The sequence below is a fragment of the Panulirus ornatus genome, chromosome 2, assembly GCF_036320965.1.
Source record: "Panulirus ornatus isolate Po-2019 chromosome 2, ASM3632096v1, whole genome shotgun sequence".
In the NCBI taxonomy this organism is placed as follows: domain Eukaryota; kingdom Metazoa; phylum Arthropoda; class Malacostraca; order Decapoda; family Palinuridae; genus Panulirus; species Panulirus ornatus.
In genome coordinates this window covers 33,621,783-33,644,386 of record NC_092225.1, presented here as the reverse complement: position 1 = coordinate 33,644,386, position 22,604 = coordinate 33,621,783, and the positions used below count along the sequence as shown (strand labels likewise).

Genomic DNA, 22,604 nt, shown 5'->3' with positions numbered 1-22,604 from the left:
ACATTTGTTACATATATGTATACATTTGTTATATAATGTATACATTTGTTACATATATGTATACATGTGTGACATATATGTATACATTTGTAACATATATGTATACATTTGTTACATATATGTATACATTTGTTACATATATGTATGTATTTGTTACATATATGTATACATTTGTTATAGATGTATACATTTGTTACATATATGTATACATGTGTGACATATATGTATACATTTGTTACATATATGTATACATTTGTTACATATATGTATACATTTGTTACATATATGTATACATTTGTTACATATATGTATACATTTGTTACATATATGTATACATTTGTTACATATGTATACATGTGTTACTTATATGTATACATTTGTTACATATATGTATACATTTGTTACATATATGTATACATTTGTTACATATATGTATACATTTGTTACATATATGTATACATTTTTTACATATGTGTATACATTTGTTACATATATGTACACATTTGTTACATATATGTATACATTTGTTACATATATGTATACATTTGTTACATATGTGTATACATATGTTACATATGTGTATACATTTTTTACATATATGTATACATTTGTTGCATATATGTATACATTTGTTACATATATGTATACATTTGTTACATATGTGTATACATTTTTTACATATATGTATACATTTGTTACATATATGTATACATTTTTTACGTATATGTATACATTTGTTACATATATGTATACATTTGTTACATATGTGTATACATTTGTTACATATATGTATACATTTGTTATATATGTACATTTGTTACTTGTATGTATACATTTGTTACATATGTGTATACATTTTTTACATATATGTATACATTTGTTGCATATATGTATACATTTGTTACATATATGTATACATTTGTTACATATGTATACATGTGTTACTTATATGTATACATTTGTTACATATATGTTTACATTTGTTACATATGTGTATACATTTGTTACATATGTGTATACATTTTTTACATATATGTATACATTTGTTGCATATATGTATACATTTGTTACATATATGTATACATTTGTTACATATGTGTATACATTTTTTACATATATGTATACATTTGTTACATATATGTATACATTTTTTACATATATGTATACATTTGTTACATATATGTATACATTTGTTACATATGTGTATACATTTGTTACATATATGTATACATTTGTTATATATGTACATTTGTTACTTGTATGTATACATTTGTTACATATATGTATACATTTGTTACATATATGTATACATTTGTTATATATGTACATTTGTTACTTGTATGTATACATTTGTTACATATATGTATACATTTGTTACATATATGTATACATTTGTTACATATATGTATACATTTGTTACATATATGTATACATTTGTTATATATGTACATTTGTTACTTGTATGTATACATTTGTTACATATATGTATACATTTGTTACATATATGTATACATTTGTTACATATATGTATACATTTGTTACATATATGTATACATTTGTTATATATGTACATTTGTTACTTGTATGTATACATTTGTTACATATATGTATACATTTGTTACATATACATTTGTTATCAGTTGTAGGTAACTTAAATGATGTTAGACACTTACAGTTAAGAATATATCATCCAAAGGTAATGACACTATTTCTTATGGAGAAAAAACCATCGCCATAATATGTGGTTCATCTCACCTTACATGACTCTTACCTATGTCCAGCATCTTAGTACTTTAATTTCTTAATAATAATTATGATAATGATAATAGTAATAATAATAATAGTTCCTGTGGTGAGATGGGCTTCCTTCCTTCTTCCTTCCTTCCTTCCTTCCTTCCTTCCTTCCTTCCTTCCTCTTAGTAACCTTTACACAGAAAGGCCCAAGTAATAAGATTGTATGTATTTGATTACTTAAGAGTCTTCTTTACTACATCCTGACCTGGTGCGTCACGTCCAGGACTGGTGCGTCACGTCCAGGACTGGTGCGTCACGTCCAGGACTGGTGCGTCACGTCCAGGACTGGTGCGTCACGTCCAGGACTAGTGCGTCACGTCCAGGACTAGTGCGTCACGTCCAGGACTGATGCGTCACGTCCAGGACTGGTGCGTCACGTCCTGACGTGGTACGTTACCTGCTGGCCGTGTTACTCTACGTCACAGATGGAGTGTGAGTGTGATGGGAGGCGGGCGGGCGGGCGGCCTAGTGGATCAACATTTGTAATCAACATTTCTGAAACAGAATAATAAATAAACTGTGCTTCCACAAGCTAATATTGATCTCTATTATTTATCCTTTCAAACATACAACTAATGATTAAAGAAGAAAATGCGTTTAGTAGCTCTATATTACTCTAATGCAAGAACATACCTGGCCTAATACATGCATTACAGGAACGTGGGTCTGGTACAGGAACATACTTGGCCTAATACATGCATTACAGGAACGTGGGTCTGGTACAGGAACATACTTGGCATGATATATACGTCTATATAGTCGACATACTCACTCCAAGTGTTCTCCCATATATGGACACCTACATATGTGTGTAAACATGTACACAGACACGTGTGAGTGTAGGCACATACAGCGCTGTGTAATAGTAGATATACGCATACAATGCTGGTCACCATACTCTGCTGGTCACCATACTCTGCTGGTCACCATACTCTGCTGGCCTCCATACTCTGCTGGTCACCATACTCTGCTGGTCACCATACTCTGCTGGTCACCATACTCTGCTGGCCTCCATACTCTGCTGGTCACCATACTCTGCTGGTCACCATACTCTGCTGGCCTCCATACTCTGCTGGTCACCATACTCTGCTGGTCACCATACTCTGCTGGCCTCCATACTCTGCTGGCCTCCATACTCTGCTGGTCACCATACTCTGCTGGTCACCATACTCTGCTGGCCTCCATACTCTGCTGGCCTCCATACTCTGCTGGCCTCCATACTCTGCTGGCCTCCATACTCTGCTGGCCTCCATACTCTGCTGGTCACCATACTCTGCTGCCCTCCATACTCTGCTGGTCACCATACTCTGCTGGCCTCCATACTCTGCTGGCCTCCATACTCTGCTGGTCACCATACTCTGCTGGTCACCATACTCTGCTGGCCTCCATACTCTGCTGGCCTCCATACTCTGCTGGCCTCCATACTCTGCTGGCCTCCATACTCTGCTGGTCACCATACTCTGCTGGCCTCCATACTCTGCTGGCCTCCATACTCTGCTGGTCATCATACTCTGCAGGTCTCCATACTCTGCTGGTCACAATACTCTGCTGGCCTCCATACTCTGCAGGCCTCCATACTCTGCTGGCCTCCATACTCTGCTGGTCACCATACTCTGCTGGTCACCATACTCTGCTGGCCTCCATACTCTGCTGGCCTCCATACTCTGCTGGTCACCATACTCTGCTGGCCTTCATACTCTGCTGGTCACCATACTCTGCAGGTCACCATACTCTGCTGGTCACCATACTCTCCTGGCCTCCATACTCTGCTGGTCACCATACTCTGCTGGACTCCATACTCTGCTGGTCACCATACTCTGCTGGTCACCATACTCTGCTGGTCACCATACTCTGCTGGACTCCATACTCTGCTGGTCACCATACTCTGCTGGCCTCCATACTCTGCTGGTCACCATACTCTGCTGGTCACCATACTCTGCTGGTCACCATACTCTGCTGGCCTCCATACTCTGCTGGTCACCATACTCTGCTGGCCTCCATACTCTGCTGGCCTCCATACTCTGCTGGCCTCCATACTCTGCTGGTCACCATACTCTGCTGGTCACCATACTCTGCTGGCCTCCATACTCTGCTGGCCTCCATACTCTGCTGGCCTCCATACTCTGCTGGTCACCATACTCTGCTGGCCTCCATACTCTGCTGGCCTCCATACTCTGCTGGCCTCCATACTCTGCTGGTCACCATACTCTGCAGGTCACCATACTCTGCTGGTCACCATACTCTGCTGGCCTCCATACTCTGCTGGTCACCATACTCTGCTGGACTCCATACTCTGCTGGTCACCATACTCTGCTGGTCACCATACTCTGCTGGTCACCATACTCTGCTGGACTCCATACTCTGCTGGTCACCATACTCTGCTGGCCTCCATACTCTGCTGGTCACCATACTCTGCTGGACTCCATACTCTGCTGGCCTCCATACTTTGCAGGTCACCATACTCTGCAGGTCACCATACTCTGCTGGTCACCATACTCTGCTGGTCACCATACTCTGCTGGTCACCATACTCTGTTGGGCATCATACTCTGCTGGTCACCATACTCTGCTGGCCTCCATACTCTGCTGGTCACCATACTCTGCTGGTCACCATACTCTGCTGGTCACCATACTCTGCTGGTCACCATACTCTGCTGGCCTCCATACTCTGCTGGTCACCATACTCTGCTGGTCACCATACTCTGCTGGTCACCATACTCTGCTGGCCTCCATACTCTGCTGGCCTCCATACTCTGCTGGTCACCATACTCTGCTGGTCACCATACTCTGCTAGGCATCATACTCTGCTGGTCACCATACTCTGCTGGTCACCATACTATGCAGGTCACTATACTCTGCTGGCCTCCATACTCTGCTGGCCTCCATACTCTGCTGGTCACCATACTCTGTTGGGCATCATACTCTGCAGGTCACCATACTCTGCACATCATACTCTGCTGGTCACCATACTCTGCTGGCCTCCATACTCTGCTGGTCACCATACTCTGCTGGCCTCCATACTCTGCTGGCCTCCATACTCTGCTGGTCACCATACTGTGCTGGTCACCATACTCTGCTGGCCTCCATACTCTGCTGGCCTCCATACTTTGCTGGTCACCATACTCTGCTGGCCTCCATACTCTGCTGGTCACCATACTCTGCTGGCCTCCATACTCTGCTGGCCTCCATACTCTGCTGGTCACCATACTCTGCTGGTCACCATACTCTGCTGGTCACCATACTCTGCTAGGCATCATAGTCTGCTGGTCACCATACCCTGCTGGTCACCATACTCTGCAGGTCACCATACTCTGCTGGTCTCCATACTCTGCAAGTCACCATATTCTGCCGGTCACCATACTTTGCTGGACATCATACTCTGCTGGTCACCATACTATGCTGGCTTCCATACTCTGCTGGTCACTATGCTCTGCTAGGCATCATACTCTGCAAGTCACCATACTCTGCTGGTCACCATACTCTGTTGGGCATCATACTCTGCAGGTCACCATACTTTGCACATCATACTTTGCTGGTCACCATACTCTGCTGGTCACCATACTCTGCTGGCCTCCATACTTTGCAGGCTACCATACTCTGCAGGTCACCATACTCTGCTGGTCACCATAATCTGCTGGTCACCATACTCTGCAGGTCACCATACTCTGCTGGTCACCATATTCTGCTGGTCACCATACTCTGCTTGTCACCATACTCTGCAGGTCACCATACTCTGCTGGCCTCCATACTTTGCAGGTCACCATACTCTGCTGGTCACCGTACTCTGCAGGTCACCATACTCTGCTGGTCACCATACTCTGCAGGTCACCATACTCTGCAGGTCACCATACATTGCTGGTTACCATGTTAGTCATAGTATCTGATTATTTCCATTGTACGCAGTATAATCTAATTGTGCCTTAGTTATCCTTAATATTTATCTTTTACTACCCATGCAAGTTTGGTCTTCAGTCCTTTTCTTATTGGTAGGTGAAAGTTAGTTTAATTCCACATAGATAAAGATAATTATAGATCAAAGTCGCCCCTTATCATCCAAACAGTTAGGTTTCCTACAGTTTATGTTTTAATATTCATCCGTTTTCTTCTACGTGGTAATGCTGACTTTTAATTTCATCCCAAACTAGGCTATTATTTACCTACCATTATTATACAAGATGGGGGTTCTACATTCGAGAGGCTTCATCTGTTGCACTGTAAGAGGACGGAGTTATCTTGTACAGTACAGAATGGGAATTGTAGTGATTCATCTCTTGTATGGAGATACACTTCTACTGTGAAAGAGCTTCGTTTCTTGTACGGAGAGTGAGTTCTACACTCATAGGGCGCCATCTTTTGAATTTACTTTCATAAGAACTTTTAAACTTCTGTTCACTATATGTGCTATCCAGTTTCTTTACTTTCATTAATCTATTCATAGACATTACTTTGCATCAAGTTTATCAGCTCAGTTTCATGTTTTGCTTCAAAAATTGAAGGTTACATTGATATTTTCATTAATTTCGTTTTTCTTCTCTTATCCCATTTTCCTTTCAGCCGAGATGATAATGTCATGTTGGTCAGTACAGAAACACTTGACTCTCAGGTATAGTTACTTCCCTAGCATAAGATACACTGTTCCCTGACCTCTGCCAGAGTCTGTCTTTGAGGTTAGCTTACATTGAGACTTGGGTACTCTGTGAGATTAAGGTACATTATGAGACAAGGGCATACACTGTCAGATTAAGTTATACAACGAGACTAAGGTACACTGAAAGATTGGTTACACTGTGAGACTCGGGCATATTCTGAGACTAGAGTATACTGTGAATCGAGTACACTGTGAGACTAAGGTATACTGTGAAACTGGAGTACATTTTGAGACTAGAATATACCGTGAGACTAGGGTAGGTACACTATGAGGGTAGTGCACACTGTCAGACCAGCGTGCACGGTATGACTGGGATACACTGAGACAATGACTTACTGTTAGACTGGGGTATACTGTAAGACTAGTGTATACTGAGAGACCCTGTGACAGTTTTTTGTTGTTGTAAGAGATTGTGAGCCTGGGGTGCACTGATACTGGGGTACACTGTGATACATACTGGGGTACACTGTGATACATACTGGGGTACACTATGATACATACTGGGGTACACTGTGATACATACTGGGGTACACTGTGATACATACTGGGGTACACTGTGATACATACTGGGGTACACTGTGATACATACTGGGGTACACTGTGATACATACTGGGGTACACTGTGATACATACTGGGGTACACTGTGATACATACTGGGGTACACTGTGATACATACTGGGGTACACTGTGATACATACTGGGGTACACTGTGATACATACTGGGGTACACTGTGATACATACTGGGGTACACTGTGATACATACTGTACTAGGATACACTGGGAGACATTGAGAAACTTAATTTTACTGAGAAATTGGGGCTCATTGGTGCATTGTGAGACACAGAGATATGTGAATTAAGGTACTCTGAGAGAGAAAATGGGTTATCCTGGGAGAGAGATAAACTGAAAGAAATTGTGAGACGTGCTCACAGAGGAACACAGGCGCACTGTAGGTTAACGAGAGACGACATACTCTGAGACTGGGGTATAAGATGAGACTCTCAGAGAATGGTCTACAGTGAGACATACTCTGGATAACATAATAAAACAATGAGACAGGAATGCAGTGAGGAAGACTGGGAGACTGAAGTATACTAGAAAACAATGTGAAAGGAATACAGTGGGTGAGATTGGAGTACTTTGTAAAATATCGTCTGACTGTGGTACACTGAAGATATATTGAAGTACAGAGAGAGAGAGAGAGAGAGAGAGAGAGAGAGAGAGAGAGAGAGAGAGAGATGCTGTAAGACGGGTACAGTGTAAAACAATGAGACTGTAATACACTGAGAGACACTGTGAGACTAAAGTACAATGACAAACCGGAGCAGAATGTGAGACGAATACGATGAGATATTGAAGTACGGTGAGAGATCCTGTGAGAATGGGGCACAGTGAGAGACATTGCGAGACTAGTACATTGATAAAATGTATTACAGGAAAAGACTGGAGCACAGTGAGATAATGGAATTCTGAGATGTTGTGAGATTGGATTACATAGAAAAACTGGATTACAGGGAGAGACAACAATGAGTGAACGTTTGGGTAACAGAGAGAGACGCTGTTAGGCAGTTGTATACACTGGAGTGCAATGAGAGATAATCTGTGACTCGAGTACAGTGAGAGACTAAAGTGCAGTGTGAGATTATGTGAGACCGAAGTACGGTGAAAGACTGCATTATAAGGAGTGATGGAGTACAGGAGATAATGGATTACAGTGAGAGACTAGAATGCATTGAGAGACTGGATTACAAGAGAAGACTGGATTACAGTGAGAGACTAGAATGCATTGAGAGACTGGATTACAAGAGAAGACTGGATTACAGTGAGAGACTGGAGTTCAGTGAAAGACATTGTGAGAGTGGAGTACAATGAGGAACTACATTGCAGGAAGAGGCTGGAGTACGATGAGATATTGAAATAAGGTGAAAGACATTGCAAAAGTGGAATGCACTGAGAAACTCGATACAAGGAGAGACTGGCGTTCAATGAGAGACTCTGGTACATGGAGAGATACTGACACCAGGTTACAGTGAGAGACTGGAGTACAATGATATACTGGAACACTGTGAGAGTCAAAATGAAGAACAGTGAGAGACTGGATTACAGAGAGAGAATAGAGTACAGTGAGAGACTGGAATATGATTAGACACTGTGTGACTGGAGTACATAGGGAGACTGGATGATAGGGAGTGACTGGAGTGTAGGAAGATAGACTAACCTGAGAGATACCGTGAGACAGAGTACTCTGAGAGAGATTGAATTATAGGAGACTGGAACACAGGAAAGTAATGGAGTAGGGTGAGAGAGACTGGAGTACACGAAGATACTGTAGATAGAGTAATATGGGCGTGAGGTGGGCAGGGGAGATAGAGAGAGTAATATGGGCGTGAGGTGGGCCGGGGAGATAGAGAGAGTAATATGGGCGTGAGGTGGGCCGGGGAGATAGAGAGAGTAATATGGGCGTGAGGTGGGCCGGGGAGATAGAGAGAGTAATATGGGCGTGAGGTGGGCCGGGGAGATAGAGAGAGTAATATGGGCGTGAGGTGGGCCGGGGAGATAGATAGAGTAATATGGGCGTGAGGTGGGCCGGGGAGATAGAGAGAGTAATATGGGCGTGAGGTGGGCCGGGGAGATAGAGAGAGTAATATGGGCGTGAGGTGGGTCGGGGAGATAGAGAGAGTAATATGGGCGTGAGGTGGGCCGGGGAGATAGAGAGAGTAATATGGGCGTGAGGTGGGCCGGGGAGATAGAGAGAGTAATATGGGCGTGAGGTGGGCCGGGGAGATAGAGAGAGTAATATGGGCGTGAGGTGGGCCGGGGAGATAGAGAGAGTAATATGGGCGTGAGGTGGGCCGGGGAGATAGAGAGAGTAATATGGGCGTGAGGTGGGCCGGGGAGATAGAGAGAGTAATATGGGCGTGAGGTGGGCCGGGGAGATAGAGAGAGTAATATGGGCGTGAGGTGGGCCGGGGAGATAGAGTAATATGGGCGTGAGGTGGGCCGGGGAGATAGAGAGAGTAATATGGGCGTGAGGTGGGCCGGGGAGATAGAGAGAGTAATATGGGCGTGAGGTGGGCCGGGGAGATAGAGAGAGTAATATGGGCGTGAGGTGGGCCGGGGAGATAGAGAGAGTAATATGGGCGTGAGGTGGGCAGGGGAGATAGAGAGAGCAATATGGGCGTGAGGTGGGCCGGGGAGATAGAGAGAGTAATATGGGCGTGAGGTGGGCCGGGGAGATAGAGAGAGTAATATGGGCGTGAGGTGGGCCGGGGAGATAGAGAGAGTAATATGGGCGTGAGGTGGGCCGGGGAGATAGAGAGAGTAATATGGGCGTGAGGTGGGCCGGGGAGATAGAGAGAGTAATATGGGCGTGAGGTGGGCCGGGGAGATAGAGAGAGTAATATGGGCGTGAGGTGGGCCGGGGAGATAGAGAGAGTAATATGGGCGTGAGGTGGGCCGGGAAGATAGAGAGAGTAATATGGGCGTGAGGTGGGCCGGGGAGATAGAGTAATATGGGCGTGAGGTGGGCCGGGGAGATAGAGAGAGTAATATGGGCGTGAGGTGGGCCGGGGAGATAGAGAGAGCAATATGGGCGTGAGGTGGGCCGGGGAGATAGAGTAATATGGGCGTGAGGTGGGCGGGGAGATAGAGAGAGTAATATGGGCGTGAGGTGGGCGGGGAGATAGAGAGAGTAATATGGGCGTGAGGTGGGCCGGGGGAGATAGAGAGAGTAATATGGGCGTGAGGTGGGCCGGGGAGATAGAGAGAGTAATATGGGCGTGAGGTGGGCCGGGGAGATAGAGAGAGTAATATGGGCGTGAGGTGGGCCGGGGAGATAGAGAGAGTAATATGGGCGTGAGGTGGGCCGGGGAGATAGAGAGAGTAATATGGGCGTGAGGTGGGCCGGGGAGATAGAGAGAGTAATATGGGCGTGAGGTGGGCCGGGGAGATAGAGAGAGTAATATGGGCGTGAGGTGGGCCGGGGAGATAGAGAGAGTAATATGGGGTGAGGTGGGCCGGGGAGATAGAGAGAGTAATATGGGCGTGAGGTGGGCCGGGGAGATAGAGAGAGTAATATGGGCGTGAGGTGGGCCGGGAGATAGAGAGAGTAATATGGGCGTGAGGTGGGCCGGGGAGATAGAGAGAGTAATATGGGCGTGAGGTGGGCCGGGAGATAGAGAGAGTAATATGGGCGTGAGGTGGGCCGGGGAGATAGAGAGAGTAATATGGGCGTGAGGTGGGCCGGGGAGATAGAGAGAGTAATATGGGCGTGAGGTGGGCCGGGGAGATAGAGAGAGAGTAATATGGGCGTGAGGTGGGCCGGGAGATAGAGAGAGTAATATGGGGGTGAGTGGATTGGCTGGTCCGGGGAGATAGAGAGAGTAATATGGGCGTGAGGTGGGCCGGGGAGATAGAGAGAGTAATATGGGCGTGAGGTGGGCCGGGGAGATAGAGAGAGTAATATGGGCGTGAGGTGGGCCGGGGAGATAGAGAGAGTAATATGGGCGTGAGGTGGGTCGGGGAGATAGAGAGAGTAATATGGGCGTGAGGTGGGCCGGGGAGATAGAGAGAGTAATATGGGCGTGAGGTGGGCCGGGGAGATAGAGAGAGTAATATGGGCGTGAGGTGGGCCGGGGAGATAGAGAGAGTAATATGGGCGTGAGGTGGGCCGGGGAGATAGAGAGAGTAATATGGGCGTGAGGTGGGCCGGGGAGATAGAGAGAGTAATATGGGCGTGAGGTGGGCCGGGGAGATAGAGAGAGTAATATGGGCGTGAGGTGGGCCGGGGAGATAGAGAGAGTAATATGGGCGTGAGGTGGGCCGGGGAGATAGAGAGAGTAATATGGGCGTGAGGTGGGTCGGGAGATAGAGAGAGTAATATGGGCGTGAGGTGGGTCGGGAGATAGAGAGAGTAATATGGGCGTGAGGTGGGCCGGGGAGATAGAGAGAGTAATATGGGCGTGAGGTGGGCCGGGGAGATAGAGAGAGTAATATGGGCGTGAGGTGGGTCGGGGAGATAGAGAGAGTAATATGGGCGTGAGGTGGGCCGGGGAGATAGAGAGAGTAATATGGGCGTGAGGTGGGTCGGGGAGATAGAGAGAGTAATATGGGCGTGAGGTGGGCCGGGGAGATAGAGAGAGTAATATGGGCGTGAGGTGGGTCGGGGAGATAGAGAGAGTAATATGGGCGTGAGGTGGGCCGGGGAGATAGAGAGAGTAATATGGGCGTGAGGTGGGTCGGGGAGATAGAGAGAGTAATATGGGCGTGAGGTGGGCCGGGGAGATAGAGAGAGTAATATGGGCGTGAGGTGGGCCGGGGAGATAGAGAGAGTAATATGGGCGTGAGGTGGGCCGGGGAGATAGAGAGAGTAATATGGGCGTGAGGTGGGTCGGGGAGATAGAGAGAGTAATATGGGCGTGAGGTGGGCCGGGAGATAGAGAGAGTAATATGGGCGTGAGGTGGGTCGGGGAGATAGAGAGAGTAATATGGGCGTGAGGTGGGCCGGGGAGATAGAGAGAGTAATATGGGCGTGAGGTGGGTCGGGGAGATAGAGAGAGTAATATGGGCGTGAGGTGGGCCGGGGAGATAGAGAGAGTATTGGCGTGAGGTGGGCCGGGGAGATAGAGAGAGTAATATGGGGCGTGAGGTGGGTCGGGGAGATAGAGAGAGTAATATGGGGTGAGGTGGGCCGGGAGATAGAGAGGTAATATGGGCGTGAGGTGGCCGGGGAGATAGAGAGAGTAATATGGCGTGAGGTGGGCGGGGAGATAGAGAGAGTAATATGGGCGTGAGGTGGGTCGGGGAGATAGAGAGAGTAATATGGGCCGTGAGGTGGGCCGGGGAGATAGAGAGAGTAATATGGGCGTGAGGTGGGCCGGGGAGATAGAGAGAGTAATATGGGCGTGAGGTGGGTCGGGGAGATAGAAGAGAGTAATTATGGGCGTGAGGTGGGTCGGGAGATAGAGAGAGTAATATGGGCGTGAGGTGGGCCGGGGAGATAGAGAGAGTAATATGGGCGTGAGGTGGGCCGGGAGATAGAGAGAGTAATATGGGCGTGAGGTGGGTCGGGGAGATAGAGAGAGTAATATGGGCGTGAGGTGGGCCGGGGAGATAGGAGAGAGTAATATGGGCGTGAGGTGGGCGGGGAGATAGAGAGAGTAATATGGGCGTGAGGTGGGCCGGGGAGATAGAGAGAGTAATATGGGCGTGAGGTGGGCCGGGGAGATAGAGAGAGTAATATGGGCGTGAGGTGGGCGTCGGGGAGATAGAGAGAGTAATATGGGCGTGAGGGTGGGTCGGGGAGATAGAGAGAGTAATATGGGCGTGAGGTGGGCCGGGGAGATAGAGAGAGTAATATGGGCGTGAGGTGGGTCGGGGAGATAGAGAGAGTAATATGGGCGTGAGGTGGGTCCGGGGAGATAGAGAGAGTAATATGGGCGTGAGGTGGGTCGGGGAGATAGAGAGAGTAATATGGGCGTGAGGTGGGCCGGGGAGATAGAGAGAGTAATATGGGCGTGAGGTGGGCGGGGAGATAGAGAGAGTAATATGGGCGTGAGGTGGGGCCGGGGAGATAGAGAGAGTAATATGGGCGTGAGGTGGGTCGGGGGAGATAGAGAGAGTAATATGGGCGTGGAGGTGGGTCGGGGAGATAGAGAGAGTAATATGGGCGTGAGGTGGGCCGGGGAGATAGAGAGAGTAATATGGGCGTGAGGTGGGCCGGGGGAGATAGAGAGAGTAATATGGGCGTGAGGTGGGCGGGGAGATAGAGAGGGAGTAATATGGCGTGAGGTGGGGCCGGGGAGATAGAGAGAGTAATATGGGCGTGAGGTTGGGCCGGGAGATAGAGAGAGTAATATGGGCGTGAGGTGGGCCGGGGGAGATAGAGAGAGTAATATGGGCGTGAGGTGGGCCGGGGAGATAGAGAGAGTAATATGGGCGTGAGGTGGGTCCGGGGAGATAGAGAGAGTAATATGGGCGTGAGGTGGGCCGGGGAGATAGAGAGAGTAATATGGGCGTGAGGTGGGCCGGGGAGATAGAGAGGTAATATGGGCGTGAGGTGGGCCGGGGAGATAGAGAGAGTAATATGGGCGTGAGGTGGGCCGGGGAGATAGAGAGAGTAATATGGGCGTGAGGTGGGCCGGGGAGATAGAGAGAGTAATATGGGCGTGAGGTGGGCCGGGGAGATAGAGAGAGTAATATGGGCGTGAGGTGGGTCGGGGAGATAGAGAGAGTAATATGGGCGTGAGGTGGGTCGGGGAGATAGAGAGAGTAATATGGGCGTGAGGTGGGTCGGGGAGATAGAGAGAGTAATATGGGCGTGAGGTGGGCCGGGGAGATAGAGAGAGTAATATGGGCGTGAGGTGGGCCGGGAGATAGAGAGAGTAATATGGGCGTGAGGTGGGTCGGGGAGATAGAGAGAGTAATATGGGCGTGAGGTGGGCCGGGGAGATAGAGAGAGTAATATGGGCGTGAGGTGGGCCGGGGAGATAGAGAGAGTAATATGGGCGTGAGGTGGGTCGGGGAGATAGAGAGAGTAATATGGGCGTGAGGTGGGTCGGGGAGATAGAGAGAGTAATATGGGCGTGAGGTGGGCCGGGAGATAGAGAGAGTAATATGGGCGTGAGGTGGGTCGGGGAGATAGAGAGAGTAATATGGGCGTGAGGTGGGTCGGGGAGATAGAGAGAGTAATATGGGCGTGAGGTGGGTCGGGGAGATAGAGAGAGTAATATGGGCGTGAGGTGGGTCGGACGCTTCACGTGCTTCATTTGTTAACAGCATAAACAAAACAAGTGGTTTCGATCGTTGGCGGTGAAAACCAAAATTTCTGGCCAAAATGAGCAAACCAGGTGGGTGTAAGTGTAGATGTTAGAGCCATGATGACAGTTAGAGGTGTAACATGTGGACACGTTATATATTAAGATAATAATGAGCAAGATTGTGACCCAGATAAGATGGTGCTTCTCTGGGCCTCTAGCTAGCCTGACCCCAATATTGGAACATCATCACTTGCAACAACTTGTGGTAACAGAACATTATTGTGATTATAATAAGATTACTTATTGAACAATACACAATACTTGGCCCAAATGGGAGTCTAGTCAAGGAATTTTCTGTGACCTTATAAGGTCTTATATCTTTTCATAGTCCAGAAGTTACAGTTAGCCAGGCACAGTACAGTACAGTACCCCGTAGTACTAATATGAACTTTGTTTCTATGAAATGGTACAATATGACAAAAATCATAGGAAAAATAATTTATTGATTGGGAAGAAACGCATGCCAATGGACTCCTTACAAATTTTAGAAATCATTTAGACCTAAAATAAATGGTGTTTTGCTCTGCAATAGTAGTAAATTGATTATGAGGGCGAGCTATGAAAACCAGAGAAAATGTTGGGTTAATTAATGTAAAAGTTGGTGGAACGCTTGTAGAATTATTATGATTAAAACACCAGTTACTGGTAGATTTTGATAATGAGAGATTTAGTTTGTAGTACTAGTGTAGTGTTTAGAGACTAGTTACTGTTTCATTTGTGGAGCATTATGTCGAATACATGATGTTAAGTAAAACAATGATAATGAGGAGTATTTAAATCAGGAAAAATATGGAATTGATTTAATTTTAAGATATACACAGAATCTATGAAAACCCTCTTCTAACTTTCCCAGCAGTCAAAATTTATCTTATTGATTATTCAAGTTAGAATATACTAGTCACACCCGTGACAGTGTCATGCCGCTGCTGTTGAATATCAGCAAACAGATGACACACTGAGTGGCCATGCAACTTCCAGTATCATACTAATTTAATGTTGGTATATCATTATCCTGCTACAGGTATATATACGTATTGGCTACTGGATGAGGTTTTCATTGACAATTTTGATTTTTTACGTTTTTTTCCCCGTTTGATATTTATTTGACATACCTAATCTTTACTACCATTGTACTAATATTGTTTGATTAGAGGCAATATTTCAAGTCGTGCTCCACAACTGCTGTTATATTTTACAAATACTACAATAGTGCTGCTGAACAATATCACTCAATATCCAAAGGTAATAGTGATTTGAAGCCAAACTGGTGTTTAACCATCAAGAAAACCTATGAAAACGTCATCAAACTCTCGTAGCAACTGAGATTTATAGTGAAAATATGCTAACATTAATGTGTTTTGCTGCACACTGAAGTTAGTTGAGGGTTTCATAGATTCTGTTGATTTCTAAAAGTGTTTTATATACTTTTATGTTTATCAGCCGGATCTTTTCTCTGATCTTAGCCTTCCTTGTGATTACTTACTACAGGATATGTTGTAGTATAAAAGAAATGCCCTCGATCATGCAGTTTGAATCACTTCTACTAAGTGTAAGGATTCATTGATATGTGCTTCTTCCAAATCCATAGATTATATTCATTTGTGTTGCTTTTAAATTGAAATTCTACGAGATGAGGGTGATTGGTCCCTGTCTTATTGTAGTAGCTACATTGTACTGTACAAATGATTTGGATGAAATTATTGAATATATGTTTCTTGTAATGAAACATAGGGAAATTGCAGTGTAGTGGCATCAAAAATTTAAGTTCAGAACATCATTGATGTGGTAAAGTCCTGCAGCACTTTTCTTTACTGAATTGGTTTATAATGGTACTGCATGAATTAGAACTTTTTTTAAATCCAGTAATAAAGTGATAATGGGGAGTGCTCTAAAGATCTGGAGAATTGCAGGGTTGATTAGTGTAAAAGTAGGTAAAACACTTATGAATTAATAGAGCATACAAAAGTCCCTCCTATGTTCCTCAGGCAGCTGAAATTTATAGTTGAAATATATGGACCAATATTAGTGTAGCCTGCTACTGGGGACTTGTTGAATGACTGCTTGAGGGTATTCCAGGCAGTGGCACTACCAGTTACTTAGTGTCTTGTCTGGTGAATACCTGGTGAAAACTTTGGGGGTCTTCACCATCACAACCTGGGCTGGACCCAAGCATTTACATTGCCACATAGACCCCATAACCCGGCTGCTCTGGTACACTTTGTAGCTACTTGTCCAGAGCATTCTTAAACTTCTGTGCTATGCAGTCAGTTCTCTTTCTGATAATAGGAGGCAAGGTGTTGAAGAGTTTGGGCCCTTAATGTTTAAGATGTTCTCTCTTTTTTTTGTGCATATCACAACTTTGGATTTCAAAGGTGTATTCTACAAAGTCTTCCATCCCTGTCATGCCAGTAGGAAGCTGTTTCCAAATGTAATTTGGGAACCATACCTTCTAGGATTTACCTGATATACATGATGATGATGATGATGATATATCTCCCATCTGCGCTCCAGGGAATAAAGCTGCAGAAGTTTCATCTACTCCCAGTAATTTAGTTCCTTTACCACATTACCTCATATCTAGCTTTCTTTCTGGTCTTTATGTCTTTGGTTGTTGATGGATCAGCCTCCCTCCTTTCTCCATCAACAGTGGTGTCCCTTAAAGTTCTGTTCTGTCTCCTACACTTTTTCTCCTACTTACCAGCAATTTTATCTCTTCCCCAAATAACTAAATGCACTCATACGCTGACAACTTAAAACTGCACTCCTCCAGATCCTTCCATTGTGTTTCTTCTTCTCTCACTTGATCTGAATCTTGTCTCAACAAAACTTCCTCTATAAACTCAGACTTGGACAGAATATCTCATTGGGGAAGATGAAATCTGGTTAAGTTTAATTCATCCAAGACCAAGTTTTTGCCGGTCTCTCAAAAATTCCTCCCAACTCTCCCCTCTCCTTTAATGGTTCTTTAATTCCATCTCTTGACTCAATGAACATAGTATTACTGTAATATCCTCTTTTTCTTGGAAATTCTACATTACAAAAATACCTAAGTCTGCCTCTTAAAAACTGGTAGTCCTGTTTAGATGTCAAAAATTCGTCTTTTGAACAGTTGCTCCATTTATACATTGGATTGATCCATCCTTGTGTAGAGCACTGCTCTCACATCTGGGGTGGTTGTAGCTCCACCCTTACTTGACACAGTTGAGTTGAAAGTGGTCTGCCTTATAAAGTCTCCAAGGCTAACATCAAAACTTGACCTGCTTACCCTATGCTGCAGTGTTAGTTCACTTTCCCTCTTCTTGAGGTATTACTTTGGTTTTTACTCCCAAGAGCTGGCTGCTTGTATGCCACCATCACTAGCTAGACCGTGCAATGCTCAGTAAGCTGCTGCTTCATATGATTACGGGGTGGCTGTTGGCAACTCAAGGGAGGGCCATTTTGATAATTGTTTCTTTCCTTGCACCTCGAAGCTGTGGAACTCTCTATCCTTTCATGTTTTTGCCAATAATTATGACCCAGCACATTTTAAAAGAAGGGTTTTCAACTTCCTTCAAAATACTTTGATACTTTCCCTATTCTCTTCTTTTTTCCCTTTCATAATCCTCTTTATATTTCAGTGAAGACTTGGCCTTGATTTGGACTTTTTCTGTGACTAGAGTCTCCAATGTAAAAAAAAAAAAAATGTTCTGATGTTGGTCATTGTTTGAAGGTTAAACAAAATTTTGTTTTCATCTGTAAGCTAGTCAGCTATCCAAATGCAAATTTGATATCTTGTGCTGTGAGCTTTAGTTTGATTTAACAGTCTTCTATGTGATACTGTCCTTTATCAGGAGCTTTTTGGAAGTCCAAATATGTAATACCTGATGATATTTTAGGATCTAAGTTTTCATACTAAAAGCTACAGAATTCTATGTACAGGTAATGTGATGAAAATGATAATTCATTGTGGAATTCATGTGACATTTATAAGTTTATCTTTTAAAGATTTATGGTAATGCTTGTATCCCTAATTAGTATTTCAAATATACCTAAAACCAGAGTAAGTCTGATAGGTCAGAAATTTGATGCTCATATTCCGTCACTTTTTTGTAAATTGACGTTACAGTTACAAGCTTCCAGTCATTCAGCCCTTTCCCTTTTATTGATTTTTTAGATAGTAACACAAGCTTTTGTGTTACTACAGACTCTAGGAGGTACACCAAGCTCTTGTGTTGCTACAGTATTCATTATTCTAGAAGAGAAGTTATCAGAACCAGCTAACATGTTTGAATTTAATTTTCTAGATATTCAAGTACTTTCTAGCTTGAATACTGTCTAATTTTCATTTTCTGTCCTGATGGATACATTTTGTAGTATGTTTGGAAAATTTCCATTCATGCACACTGCACACTGTATCAGAATACTGCCCTTGTTTTATAAAGAAGCTATTTCTGTATCATCATTATCTAAGGTGCCATTTTCATTAGATGATAGGCCTATAAGTGTCTGAGTTATTTTTTGTACTGCTCGTACATATGTTACCCCACTTTAATTTAATACCCATGCTATACAGAACACCCTTCGTATCATGGGGTTGCACCACACCCTGTGCCTAAAAGAAAATCATTAGATCATAGATCTCTATGTGCATATATCACATGAACGATACCATAGCATATTATGGAATGCATATAAATATCACATGAATGATACCATAGCATATTATGGAATGCATATAGTTATCACATGAATGATACCATAGCATATTATGGAATGATGGAAAGTATTACAAATTGCTGTTTGATATCACTTTATAAAAAAAGATTTAGAAAAGTTGATACATTTTTTATTGAAACACCTTCCTACTAATTATTTTGGGGTATAGAAATACCTGTGTATGAGAGATATCGATGAAAAATCCTTGAATTTTCGAATTACGTAATTCACATTCTTCTGACATTTGTTTTTGTCATTTTATTTACCAAAAAAAATCACAAAAAGTAAAGAAATATTATTTGAACCAATCATTCTCTATCCTAATGTTACTGTGAACTCTGAAGCTAATGAATTTCATACTGTTGTTTGATACTAAAGACACTGGATGTACTGTAAACTTAACTGCAGTGAAGCTAATGAATTTCATACTGTTGTTTGATACTAAAGGCACTGGATGTATTGTAAACTTAACTGCAGTTTGAAAACACATGCTCACCACAGGTAACACATATTATTGTAATGATCATTTGACCTTTTAAAGAACTTGCACCATCATGTTGTATATGATACTCTGGTTTGGCAGTGCGTTAAAGGTCCTACTGTCCTGTGTGATTTTTTTTTCTTGCAGCTCTTCTTTTAGCTTTCTAAATTCTTAGGGTGGTCATCAGTGAGCTTAAGAGACAATTAATTTATGAAAAACTGTTAAATGAGTATTTTGTGAGAGTTCTGATTTGAAGATAACAAAAGAATCAACAGCTGAAAAAGTGAAACATTCATGAGAAAAAAGTACAGTCAGAGGGCAGTGTTGGGTGTTTCGTGAAGTGTTGTACATTGCTGACAGCTGGACTGTCATGTCAACCTGTCCTTTGGTCTTGTTATAAGATGTGTTGATTTATGGTTTCTTCTTATCTCCTGACTGTGGGTACATTTTTTAATCATGATGGGTACTACTGCTGAAAAGTACACTGATTTCTTTTATACTCATGTAGGACACCAGTATTACATCACTTTGGAAACCAGCTAAGCTCTCATACAGGGCAAGTTTTGGTTTGCAAATATTGTCTAGGAATTCACCATTTGTTTTTCCTGATTGTTCTTATTAGGGACAAGTTATGATCCATCTGTAAGATTTTTATGAGCCCTTAACTGGTGAAAACCTGGTGAAGTCCTCAGCGGGTCTTCTACCTCCACAGCCTGGGCCCAGCCCAGGCTGTTGGGTTTGGTCGTTGGATGACCAAGCTGTTGAAAGTCACAGCCCACAGAACCACATAGCCCCCACAGCCTGGCTGGTCTGGTGCACTCTTTAGGTACTTGTCTAGGGCACTTTTAAACTTGATTACTGTGCATTTCATGGTGTTTCTGATGATAGCAGGCAAGGTGTTGAAGTGAACCAGTTGTCCTTAGTAACACTTCAACCTGATCCTATATGGGAGAAATCAGTCTGGGAACCACAACTACAGTGGCATTATCTACTTGGATGGTCAGTCTGGCTGCTTACTTGTATAAACTTTCATTTTGCATACAGCATTTATTAGCATCAGTTGCTGTTTGACTTTTTACCATACTTGGCTGGTTCTATCTATCTATCTATCTATCTGTATTGCCTGAACAGATGCTTGCCCCTGAAACCTACAAGCATCTCAACAGTAACACAGAATAATTCACTGAACCGTTTTTGTCAGACTTTTCAAAAACATCTATGATGGAGGTTACTGTATCATCTAAACTCCATGCAAGACATGCTACTTTTTTATCAAATTGGAGGCAAACCATTAGAAATCTGAAACAATGCAGAGACATTGTTGATTGAAAATTTTTCATGCCTTTGTCATTTGTGCTTCACAAATCATCTAAGTTCTTTCTCTTTTTGTAAAAAATACCTGCCAACAGCAGCCTCAGAAAATCTCTCTTTTCCACATTGCTCTTTTGTGTATACAGTATTTTACCCTTTCCTTCCAGATGGAAAGGTGCATGTTTGTCACTAAAATATTTGAAATATCTTGATCGATAAAGAGACCAGAGTTCCTGATCTATGTTTGCATTTAAAGCTGGAAATTCTGGCCTATTTCTCTGTGTACATATATGCACAGCTGTTCACCTGAGAACTGGGTTCCTCTCCAATAGATTCATATTGTCTATGCCAAGCCATCCTGTGTGTCTAGCCCATTTCTGTGGGTGATGTTGCGGTGTTGATTTTTAATCTGATTCCTTACTTTCATTGTAATCTGAGGCTGAAATATGGTGACTTTCTTTGTCCTCATCATAATCACTTTCATTATTTTCCTAAGGTTCATTATCACTGTGGGAGTTAGCCAACATCTACTTAATCCTTTCACTTTAATTGATGTTAGCCATATTCAATCTTTGAAAAAATACCACTTGAAAGGTTTGTAGTCTCCATAAATCTTTGCTTAGGCATAGATATATATTTTTTGATATATATATATATATTTTTTTTTTTTTTTTTTTTTTTTTTTACCTTGTCACTGTCTCCCGCGTTTGCGAGGTAGCGCAAGGAAACAGACGAAAGAAATGGCCCAAACCCCCCCCCCCCCCATACACATGTATATACACACGTCCACACACGCAAATATACATACCTACACAGCTTTCCATGGTTTACCCCAGACGCTTCACCTGCCTTGATTCAATCCACTGACAGCACGTCAGCCCCGGTATACCACATCGCTCCAATTCACTCTATTCCTTGCCCTCCTTTCACCCTCCTGCATGTTCAGGCCCCGATCACACAAAATCTTTTTCACTCCATCTTTCCACCTCCAATTTGGTCTCCCTCTTCTCCTTGTTCCTCCACCTCCGACACATATATCCTCTTGGTCAATCTTTCCTCACTCATCCTCTCCATGTGCCCAAACCACTTCAAAACACCCTCTTCTGCTCTCTCAACCACGCTCTTTTTATTTCCACACATCTCTCTTACCCTTACGTTACTCACTCGATCAAACCACCTCACACCACACATTGTCCTCACACATCTCATTTCCAGCACATCCATCCTCCTGCGCACAACTCTATCCATAGCCCACATATATATATACATATATATATATATATATATTTTTTTTTTTTTTTTTTTTTTTTTTTTTATACTTTGTCGCTGTCTCCCGCGTTTGCGAGGTAGCGCAAGGAAACAGACGAAAGAAATGGCCCAACCCCCCCCCCCCATACACATGTACATACACACGTCCACACACGCAAATATACATACCTACACAGCTTTCCATGGTTTACCCCAGACGCTTCACATGCCTTGATTCAATCCACTGACAGCACGTCAAACCCTGTATACCACATCGCTCCAATTCACTCTATTCCTTGCCCTCCTTTCACCCTCCTGCATGTTCAGGCCCCGATCACACAAAATCTTTTTCACTCCATCTTTCCACCTCCAATTTGGTCTCCCTCTTCTCCTCGTTCCCTCCACCTCCGACACATATATCCTCTTGGTCAATCTTTCCTCACTCATTCTCTCCATGTGCCCAAACCATTTCAAAACACCCTCTTCTGCTCTCTCAACCACGCTCTTTTTATTTCCACACATCTCTCTTACCCTTACGTTACTTACTCGATCAAACCACCTCACACCACACATTGTCCTCAAACATCTCATTTCCAGCACATCCATCCT

The 22,604-nt window shown here is 43.8% G+C and overlaps 1 protein-coding gene across 1 annotated transcript in view; it reads left to right on the top strand.

The window, feature by feature from the left end:
• The window catches only part of LOC139756078 (uncharacterized), a 226,996-nt gene that overhangs the window by 132,659 nt on the left and 71,733 nt on the right, over positions 1–22,604 (top strand). The window lies entirely within an intron of this gene.